Raw genomic sequence first — 11441 nt, forward strand, 5'->3', positions numbered from 1 at the left:
CTGCCCACGCTAGTCTCAAACTCCTGGGATTAGGCAATCCTCTCGCCTTGGTCTCCCAACATGCAGGTATTACAGGTGTGAGCCACCACACACAGCCCTGATGATTTAAGTCTTTTAGAAATTTTATCCTAAGTGGCTTTAGGTTCACGCAATATCGATACTTGAAACTTTAAAATGAACATTCTGTTCCTATGTTCTAAAACTCACAAATTTTGCTTAAAATAATCTTATCTAAATTTGGAAGAGGTTTTGTGTGTGTGAATATATAATATTTTTAACAATGCCACTGACAGTTGGATCTTGTCAAAGACATCTTATTAAGCAGAAATTAATTAAAAATAATTTAAGATTATCATTGGTTCACAAGAAATTGAAAACCGTGACAATTATCTCAAAAATAAGATAAGCTACCCCATTATAAAGTGGGCAAAAGATATGAACAGACACTTCTCAAAGGAAGACATCCAAGCGGCCAACAGATACATGAAGAAATGTTCAACCTCGCTAATCATCAGGGAGATGCAAATCAAAACCACACTGAGACACCACCTAACTTCAGTCAGAATGGCAATTATCGATAACTCAAAAAATAACAGATGCTGGAGAGGATGTGGCAAAAAGGGAACACTTCTACACTGTTGGTGGGAGTGTAAACTAGTGCAACCTCTGTGGAAAGCAGTGTGGCGATTCCTGAAAGCTCTAATTATCAACCTCCCATATGACCCCACAACCCCCTACTGGGAATATACCCTGAAGAACTCAGATCACTCTATGAAAAAGATACCTGCACATGTATGTTTATTGCAGCTTTGTTCACAATAGCAAGAACCTGGAACCAACCATGCTGTCCATCAAAAGAGAACTGGATTTTTAAAATGTGGTACATATACACGATGGAATACTACGCAGCCATAAAAAAGAACAAAATCATGAATTTTGCAGCAACCTGGATAGAACTAGAGTCTATATACTGAGTGATCTCTCACAGAAACAAAGATCTGATTATCACATGTTCTCATATAGTGGACCTTGAACATCCAACATAATACTCTAAGAAAATGACTGACAGTGGTGGGAAATTATGGGGGGGGAGGGGAAGGGAGATGGGATTAATGGTAGTAAATATTTGTCTGGGGACGGGGAGACACCTCTTATCGACAAGGGTGCCTGAATGAAGCATATTTGTATACCTAACCCTTAACCGTACCCCACAATATCATTAAAAAAATTTGGTTAGAATAAAAAAAAAAAAGAAAAGAAAAAAACAGACCTACAGGAAGGAAGGAAGAGTGTCAGAAATGATGAATGTGGGGGTAAATATTTTTTCTCTTCTAAATTTTATTGTATTGTGTGACTGTTTAAAGCAAAATACAACACTGTATGGTGGGGTTTATAGTACATGTAGCTGAATAATGTATGACAAGAGTAAGAAAAAAAATGATAAGTAGAGGTAAAATCATATTGTCACAAGTTTATTATATTTTACATTGAGTGGTACAATATTAATTCTAATAAGACTATGTTAAATAATTATGTCTATTTTAATCCCTAGAGGAAACTTTAACAATATGCATAGTGGTATAACTAAAGAGACAGTAGAATAATTCAAATGTATTAGGTAAAAATTTATCAAACCCTTAAAAAAGGCAGGAAAGGAGACATAGTGAATAAAAATTGGGCAACTAGAAATCAACAATATAGAAATCATAAATTCAACCAAACTAATAATTATATAAATACAAATGAACTAAACACTCCAGTGAAAAGCCAGAGATGTTCATACTGGATTTTTCAAAATGTGAAACTTAATTGCATGCTACCTGCAAGAGATGTACATTAAACATAAAAGAACAGATAGGTTCAGGGGAAAAAAATGGAATATGATATACCATCTAAATAGTAAGCATAAGAAACCTAGAGTGGCCATACTAATGTTAGACAAAATAGATATCAAAACAAGAAACAAGAGGAATGTTTCATGATGAAAAAAGGTCAATTCATTAAGAAAGCGCACAATCATAAATATGTATATATCACATAACAGAAATTCAAAATACATGAAGAAAAACTGAACAAACTTAAGGGAGAAATATACAAACCCACAGTCACAGTCTGAGAATTTTTTTCTTAAAGCAGGATTTATTGATAGGACAGAAAAGCTCCCATAGTGGGCGGGGACTCAAGGGAGTTGCCCCACAGTTTGAGATTTTAAAACTCCTTTCTCAGTACTTGATTGACCAACTATAGAAAAATACCATGAGTTTAAAAATAAGAGCTGGCACTGTGGCTCAGGCCTGTAATACCAGTATTTTGGGAAGCTGAGGCAGGAGGATCACTTGAGACCGGGACTTTGAGACCAACCTGGGCGACACAGTGAGACTCTGTCTCTATAAAAAAAATATTAAAAATTATCTGGGTGTGGTGGCACATGCCTGTAGTCCTAGCTATTTGGGAGGCCCAGGTGGGAGGATTGCTTGAACCCAGAAGTTTGAGACTGTAGTGAGCTACGATTGTGCCACTGTACTCCCACTTGGGTGGCAGACCAAGACCTTGTCCCTAAAAAAAACCCCAACACACACACACAGACACACACACACACACACACACACACACACACACACACACACAGTGAAAATTAACACTAAGCAATAACGAAAATACATCAAAACTTGTGGGGTACACCTAAAGAAGTGATTGAAGAAAAATTTATAGGTTTTATATACTTGCATTAAAAACAAAAAAAGTTTTTAAATCAATGTTCTCAGTTTGTATGCTAAGAAGCAAGAAAATGAAGAATAAAATGGAGAAAACACTAAAGATGAGAGCAGAGATGACTTTTTTTTTGAGAAAGCAGGATTTATTGAGAGGACAGAAAAGTCCCACAGCGGGAGGGGACCTGAGAGGGTTGCCCCAGAGATGACATTAAAAAAAAAACAGAGAAAATGTAAATTTAGTTTCTTGAAAAGATCAATAAAATTGGTAAACAGTCTAATAAAAGTGACTAAAGACAGAGAGAATACACAAATTATCAATATCTAGAATGAAAGAGGGGACGTCATTAATAATCTTTCAGATATTCAAAGGTTATTATGAACAACATTATAGTAATAAATTCAACAATATAGGTTTAAAAGAACAAATTCCTTGAAAATACAATTTACAAAAATGAACACAAGATGAAATAGAAAACCTGAAAGCCCTATTTCTACAAAAAAAAATTGAATTCAGTGTCAAAAACTTTTCCTCAAAGAGCATTCCAGGTCTACAGCATTTTGCTTGTGAATTGTATCAAATATTTCAAGATATGATACTAATCTTACAGAAAATCTGTAAGAATTAAGAAACTGTTAGGAAATTGAATCTAGGTGTGTGTATGTGTGTTCACACACATATACATTAGGTAAAATATCTATATTATTTATCTACAGTTTATATATAGATAAATGTAAATATAAATTGTGTGTGTGTGTGTTACCTTATACACATACAAAATTAGTTTGAGAAATAAAGCCTGCAGAAGATATTATGAAAAAATATTTTTTACAGCTGAGATGAGGCAAAAATTTCTTAGGATACAGAAAGAAATACTATAAAAGAAAAAAATGGCTAAGTTATGCTTTATTACAATCAACTCCTTTTTTTATATCATTAAAGACACCATGAGAAAATAGATAATTCAGACTGGGGAAAAACATAAAATATTTGTTTAGCATATATCAGACAAAGGACTCATATCCAGAATTTATCAAAAACAAAAACGCTCAACTCTGTAATAAAAGGACAAACAACCTGATTTTAAAGTGGAAAAAATACTTGAATACTGCTATTAACTGAATTTTATCCCCCTTAAATTCATGTCTGGAAACCTTAATCTCTAGTACTTCGGAATGTGACCGTATTAGGACACAGGGCCTTTGAGTAGGTAATTAAGTCAAAATGAGGCTGTTGGACTGGGCCTTAATTCAATCTGACTGGTGCACTTCTAAAAGAGATTAGAACACACAAAGAGACACCAGGTATGTTCACAGAGGAATGACCATGTGAAGAGGCAGCAAGAAGGTGGCCATCTGCAAGCTCCAAAGAGAGAGGCCTCAGGAGAAACCAGACCTCCCAACACCTTGATTTTAGACTAATAAAAAGCCTGTAACCCCAGCACTTTGGGAGACTGAGGCAAGCGGATTGCCTGAGCCTATGAGTTGGAGACCAGCCCAGGCAGCTTGGCGAGATCTCTCTCTACAATAAATCAAAAATTAGCTGGGCATGGTAGCAAGCGCCTGTAGTTCTGGCTACTTGGAAGGCTGAGGCAGAAGGATTGCTGGAGCCCAGCAGGTCGAGGCTGGGGTGGCTGGGAGTGTGCCACAGCACTCCAGCCTGGGCGACAGAGTGAGACTCCAACTCAAAAACAACAACAACAACAACAAAACCAAATGAAAAAAATAAGTGAAAAAAAAATTTCTGTTGCTTAAGCTATGTATTCTGTAGTATTTCTATTATGGTAGCTCTAGCAAACAAATACAGACACACACACACACACACACACACTTCACAAAGGAAGACCTATAAATATGCACTATGTAGATAAAAAAGTGCTCAACATCACTGTCATCATAGAAATGTAATTTTAAAAAACCACAATGAGATATACCCCAGTAGACGGGCTGAAATTTGAAAGACTGGGAAGGATAAGGATAAGGATATGGAACTAGAAATGGAACAGGTAGAACACTCAAGTATTAGGAGTATAAATGGCATAAATACTTTGCAAAAAGTTTTGACATTTTCTTATAAAGTTGAACATATACCTGCCCTATGACCAAGCAATTACAGTTCTAGGTATTTACCCTAGAGAAATGAAAATATAGGTCCATAAAGACTTATACAATAATGTTCATAGTAGTTTTATTCACAATAGAACCTAAACTGGAAAAACCAGATGTTAAATAGAGAGGATGGGAACTTGGGAGATGTCAACTGCTTATAGCACCTGTACTAATCAGCTCTTGTTGATTAATTAGTAACAATGCAGACATTTATTAAACTGTCCAGGTGTGAATGAAACAAGCTTGTACAAACATGTGAAAGAATACCATGAGAATAATGTTTACATTTAGGATAGAGGAAAGGGGTTGTGATTGAAAGGGTTGTACAGGGGGTTTCTGGATTACCAGAACCGTTCTAGAATGTCTAGACTTGCAGTGGAATGGAGGGAAGTGATTTCACAGGTATTAACTTATAACTATTTGCTATATTATTAATATATATATAACTTCAGGCATTTTTATATGCATATTTCACATAACATATGTTTGATAACTGACTTTTTGGTATAATATTTTGTACTTAAATGGTCTATATCCTGCTCTTTGCTTTGGCAGATAAGGAACATATAAAAGATAAGAATTTTAAAAATGTATAAATTATATATTTCTAGTAAGACTGACCAAAGAAAGAATACACAAATTATCAAAGCCAAATATTGAACTGTTTAAAAAACACGTGTGATGAATATCATTTTTCTGTTGTTGTTTTGTTATAAGTATTCTACTGTATCCCATGCTCTTCTTTGTACTACATAGAGGCTGGAAGCCTGAGTATTACAATTTTTAGACCCTCTTGCATCTAGAATTCTGGATGCAATTTTGGTACTTCCAATGAGATAAACTCATGCAAGATCAGAAAGGTAAAAGAAAGCAGAAACCAACTGGTGTGAGGTTTTGCAGCAGCTTCTGATACTGCCTTTGCCATGAAGGTATTTTACACAAGTTGAAATCATAAAATTAATACAGTATCATACATGATTAAAACACAAGATATGGCACATTTTGGCCCACTTTCTCAATCTACAAGCTTAATGCAAAGTATGTCCATGGGATACAGTTTTGGAATAAATTAAAGGCTCCAGAAATATGTTGAGAAATAACATGGATTTAATTACTGGTGAGGCGTTTTTAATTTTTATGATTTCAAAGTTACTAAAATGAAACGTTAACAAAAAAGTCAGAATGACAGGTTTTAGAGTTGTGGGGTTTTTTTTTCTTTCTACTAAGAAAAACTAATGTATGTGCTTAACAGAGCCTGAAAATACTTGAGCGAAACCTGACAGAAGAAGGGAGACACCTTCCATTAGAAACAGAACAAGATTTTAAAATCCAGGAAGGTTAAAAAAAAATCAAATGACAATATCAACCACCTTAACCGAATAGACATTATAGAACAATACGTTCACAGCAGCAGGAGAAGGAAAGAAAAGACGAAGGAAGGGAGAAGAGACAGCGAGAGCGCGCGCCGCCACCAGCGACCTTCCTAGATCTAGGTCCTGCTCCAGGTCTGGGGGGCTTTGGGGATGTTTGCATTGAGTGCCTGCTGTATAACCACATCCTGCTTGGGTAGTATACTGAGCACCTGCCGCGTGTCTGGTACATACAGTAGGCGCTTGCTAGTGCCAAGACTTGCTTCTAAGCCCTGGTGGGTCATCTTCACCGACAACCGCAAACCCGAGATCGATGAGCGCGCCCCGCCCAGCCGCGGAACCTCGAACCCCTCGGAGCCAGCCCACCCCACGACCGCGCACCCCGGGGCGCTCGCGCAGCGCTCCAGCGCCCACGCATGCGCACTCCGCGCAGCCCGTCGGGGCGAGGGACCACGCCCTCCCCTCGCAGGACTACATTTCCCACAGGCCTCCGCGCACCGTTTCTTTCCGGCTTCCTTGCTGGTGTCGGCCCCGAGAGGTGAGTCGGTCGCGTGCGCTGAGGAGACGGGCGCGGGGGCGGCGCGGGGGCGGCGCGGGCCTCCGTCGGAGCCGGGTTGCCGTGGCGGTGGAGTCGGTGACGCTGGCCGGGCCCCGGGCGTCCTGCTGCGTCCTCTGCGCTCCTGCTTCGGGGCCGCGCAGGTCTAGCGGCCCGGAATGGCTCCGAGTTCGATGTGTGAACCCCGGAGTGAACGAAGGCCCCCAAACAAAAAAGACGCCGTCCTGAGAGCAGCCGCGGGGCGCAGAACCCCAGCTTTACCCGAGTTCCCTCCCGAGGCGACTGCGGTGACGTCGGAGACAGATTCCAGCCCGGTCTTCGTGTCTTCTGGCCTTTCTCTCTGACACCGGGCAGGGCTCGCTTTATTCCAGGCTCCTCTCAGTTCCTTCGGGTTTTGCGTGCGGTTGGTGGAGGGAGCGAGGGCGACGGCGACGGCGACGGCGGGGGCGTGTCCTGGGTCCGCCGGGCCGGGCACCTCGCAAGGGCCGATGTCTCAAGACCCCTATCTCCTTTCCCAATCCTGCTGATTTTTAGGGAGGCGGAAGAAAGGAGGAAATGATTGTGGTCGCGTATATAATAGTCAACGTCCAGATGGGTTTGTGTTTCCTTTTTGTTCCCTAACATGTGATTTTTGATTTTACGAGCATGGGGACATTTGCTTCCCTTTTCTGTGAACGAGTGACAGTCAGCTTGGACCGAACAATGAAGCAGCCCTGTCATTACTCAGGCTGGGGGGGGGGGTGGGGGGGTGGGGGGGTGGAGAGGAGGAAACAGATCAAGCCAGTTGCAGAATTAATAGAAAACATTGTTTTTCCACTGGTTGTGAAGTAGTTGTAAGATGCCATAACGACTCCCTCTTTGAGAGATGACAGCTTTTTTTTACCAATGATGCCCTAGACTTTGCTGTTTCCATTTTATTACTGGGGATACCCAGTTTTTAAGCTACCCTTGTGATAACACTCATGCTAGCACTCCATCTCTAATTAATTGCTACCTCTCATAATCTCATCCCAGAAACAACAGCCATTCCAGATCCCCACGGTCCTTAGATTCCCCCTCTCAATCCTTCGGCAGGACGTCAACCGTTTACAAATAAGCTTTTCTCTTTTCTCTTTTCTCTTGTCCACTGCATTCCAACCGTTCCTATGGAATTTCCTCTCTCTCTCGGCAAGTCAGTAGATAGGATTTTGTAGGACTACATGGGCTTGTTCCGGTTAGTTTACAGCTGGTTAGTCTTTAACACCCGAAATATCCTGTCCACTGACCTGGTGATTTGGCTTTCCTCCCCAGTGAGTGATGGGGTGATTAGATTAAAAAATACGGTACATATACACGATGGAATGTTATGCAGCCGTAAAGAAGAACAAAATTAAAGACTTCTCAACTCCTCCTCTTTCCAGTAGACATTGACACGAACGTTTGGCGATCATTTACTTTCTCTTGTGAACTGCCTCTTTCTAATCGTTTAGGTGATCTGCAAGTAAACTTCCCGAAGAAAAGGTAACTGCAGAGTTATTTTATGCTGTGCTTTTTGAGATTGGAATCACCTAGTATGTCTCTTGATTTCCACTGCCCTGTGTTCAGAGGCAGGGAAAGATAGGCGGTAGTTGGATTGGTGACGGGGTCTTTTGCTTTTGAGACTTTTAAGGAGTAATGTGATAGGGTTTTTAGTGGAAAGGTCTGTGTTAGCAAGGGAAGGGATTGTTGGAAAAGGGAAGAAGAAACAGTAGAAATTTGAGAAGTGCTTTGAAGTTTTGACATCATGTGTTTGTTTTGGGTCACATTTTATTTTACTTTTTTATTTTGAGGAGCAGTTATTGTAATAATTATGTAATTATACTGGATAAATCATACGTTGGATACATTTCTTTTTTCTCATTAAAAATTTATTTATTTTAAAGATGTGGGCACAGTTCAGGATTAGATATACAAGTGGTCATCGTACAAGTAAAGTTTGGGCCTACCTTTGGTCCCTACTTCACCTGGTTTGAGATCAGGAACTCTTATTAATGTTATGTGCCCCCCTCCCTCCTGGCAGTTTTCAGCTACTGCCAATCCCTTTCTTATAGTATTATAAAAGTTCAGGGTCCGCTTATGAGAACATATGGTACTCAGTTCTTTGTTTCTGTGATAAATCACAGAGTATTACAGACTCTAAATCCACACAGATTGTTGAGAAGTCCTTAATTTTGTTCTTCTTTATGGCTGCATAACATTCCATCGTGTATATGTACCATATTTTTTAATCTAATCTAGTTTCGATGGACAGTATGATTGGTTCCGTGTTTTTGCTAGTGTAAATAGTGCTGCAGTGCACATGTGTGTGCAGGTATCTTTTTTGTAGAGTAATTTAAGTTCCTCTTGGTATATTCCCAGAAGGAGGATCGCTGGATTGTATGGAAGGTCAATTTCTAGTTCTTTTAGGAATCACCACATTGTTTTCTATAGAGGTTGAACTAGTTTACGTTCCCGCCAACAGTGTAGAAGTGTTCCTTTTTCTCTGCATCTTCGCCAGCATCTGTTGTTTTTTCTTTTATTAATGATGGCCATTCTTTCTGGGGTTAGGTCCTATCTCAATGTGGTTTTAATTTGCATTTCTCTGATGATTGGTGAGACTGAGCATTTTTTCATATGTCTGTTTTCTGCTTGTATGTCTTCTTTTGAGAAGTGTCTATTCATGTCTTTTGTCTACTTTATAATGGGGTTGTCTGTTTTTTTTTCCTTTTATCACATTTGAGCTCCTTGTAGATCCTGGATTTAGGCCTTTGTCAGATATACAGTAGGCAAATATTTTTCCCATTCTGTGGGCTGTCTCCCTGCTCTCTTGATGATTTCTTTTGCTTTGCAGAAGCCTGTCAGTTTGATGAGGTCCCACTTGTCTATCTTACTTCTTATGGTTTGGGTGCTTAGGGTTTTGATCAGGAATTGATTGCCAGTTCCAATTTCCATAAGGGTGTCTCCTGGATTTTCTAAGATTCTTATAGTTTGAGGTTTTACATTTAGGCCTTTGATCCATTTAGAGTTAATTTTGGTGTATGGTTATTGGGAGGGATACTGTTTCAGTCTTTTGCGTGTGATCAGCCAGTTTTCCCAGCACGGTTTACTGAATTGGTTCTCCTCTCTCCAGTGATTGTTGTTAGAGGCTTTGTCAAAGATGAGTTGGTTGAGGAATTGAGGCTTTGCTTCCAGAATCTCTATCCTATTCTGTTGGTCTATATGCCTGTTCTTGTAGCTTTTGGAGTTTTGATCAAAATTTGGCTGCCTATTCCAATTCTGTAAAGGTGTCTCCTGCATTTTCTAAGATTTTTAAAGTTTGGGGTTTTATGTTTAGGTCTTTGATCCATTTGGAGTTGATTTTTGTTTATGGTGATAGGTAGGGGTTGTGCTTCATTCTTCTGGACTTGGTCATCAGTTTTCCCAGCACCATTTACTGAATATGTTCTCCTCTCCCCAGTGTTTGTTGTTGGAGACTTAGTCAAAGATGAATTAGTTGAGAAATTGAGATTTTACTTCCGAAATCTCTGTCCTGTTCCATTGGTCGATGTGCTTGTTTTTGTACCAATATCAGGTTGTTTTGATTATTGTAACCTTATAATAAAGTTTAAAGTCTGGAAGTGTGATACCTCCTGCTTTGTTTCTTTTGCTAAGAATTGTTTTGGCTATTTATGGTCATATGTTTCCATGTGAATTTCTGTATTGTTGTTTCCAGGTCTTAGAAGAACGTTGTTGGTAATTTAATGGGTATAGCATTGAATTTGTAGATTGCCTTTGGTAGGACAGACATCTTAGCAATGTTGATTCTTCCAATCCATGAGCATGGAATATTTTCCCATTTATTTGTGTCATCTTTAACTTTTTAAGCAGTGTTTTGTAGTTTATGTTGTAAAGATCTTTCACTTGTCTGTTTAGGAAGATGCCAAGGTATTTCATTTTTTTGGTGTGTGGGTAGCTATTGTGAATGGGATTGTGCTTTTTATTTGGTTCTCTGCCTGTTTGTTGTTGGTGTATAAGAATGTGAGTGTCTTTTTCATGTTTATTTTGTACCCTGAGACTTTTCAGGCCACATTTTTATGTGGTCTCCTGAGAGAGGTAGTTTAGTATAGTGACAAGAATATGGGTCATAGAACTAGATTACCAGGGTTCTAATCCTAAACCTGCCACTTAGAGCTATGTGAGCTTGGAACAATTTATTTAATCTCTCTGTGCCAGAGATCCATCATCTGTAAAATGAGGATAATGCTAGAACTTACTGTATAGGAGTGCTCTGAAGAAATGAATTAATATTTGTAAAATCCTTAGATGATGCTTGGCGTATAATAAATGCTCAGTAGGTTTGTTACTGTTGTGTTGTAATTCAGTATTTTTCCTCATCACGCAGATCTAAAAATTAGGAGTATTTTGCCACATTTGCTTTAATTCATCTATATACCCTCCTTTTGTAAATTGTTGATAATCAAGAAGAATTACCTATCAAGGTGGTTTTTTGAAATTTATTAGCATTATAGGAAAGAGTGGGGCTGAGAAGCCCAGTTTTTTTTTAACTTAAAATTTTTTTTTATTTTAAAATTGTGGGGTACAGTTCAGGATTAGGTATACAAATATTCACTGTGTAGGTAACCTTGTTGATGAGGTGTGTCCCCCTTCCCCAGGCAGATTTCCACTACTGTCAGTCCTGCCTCCCCGCCCCCCCTCCCC

At 39.2% G+C, this 11441-nt stretch overlaps 2 protein-coding genes across 2 annotated transcripts in view; both read left to right on the forward strand.

Moving 5' to 3' along the window:
- Positions 1–11441, forward strand: part of LOC103272599 (zinc finger protein 829) — a 310263-nt gene that overhangs the window by 97129 nt on the left and 201693 nt on the right. The window lies entirely within an intron of this gene.
- Positions 6692–11441, forward strand: part of LOC103272593 (zinc finger protein 14 homolog) — a 33568-nt gene continuing 28818 nt past the window's right edge. The window contains exon 1 of the mRNA XM_008070077.2: positions 6692–6728. The gene's annotated coding sequence lies outside the window, so the exon portion shown is untranslated. The remainder of the gene's footprint in view (positions 6729–11441) is intronic.

This window comes from Carlito syrichta, unplaced genomic scaffold, assembly GCF_000164805.1.
Source record: "Carlito syrichta isolate Samal-C Ts95f unplaced genomic scaffold, Tarsius_syrichta-2.0.1 Scaffold312887, whole genome shotgun sequence".
Classification (NCBI taxonomy): Eukaryota; Metazoa; Chordata; class Mammalia; order Primates; family Tarsiidae; genus Carlito; species Carlito syrichta.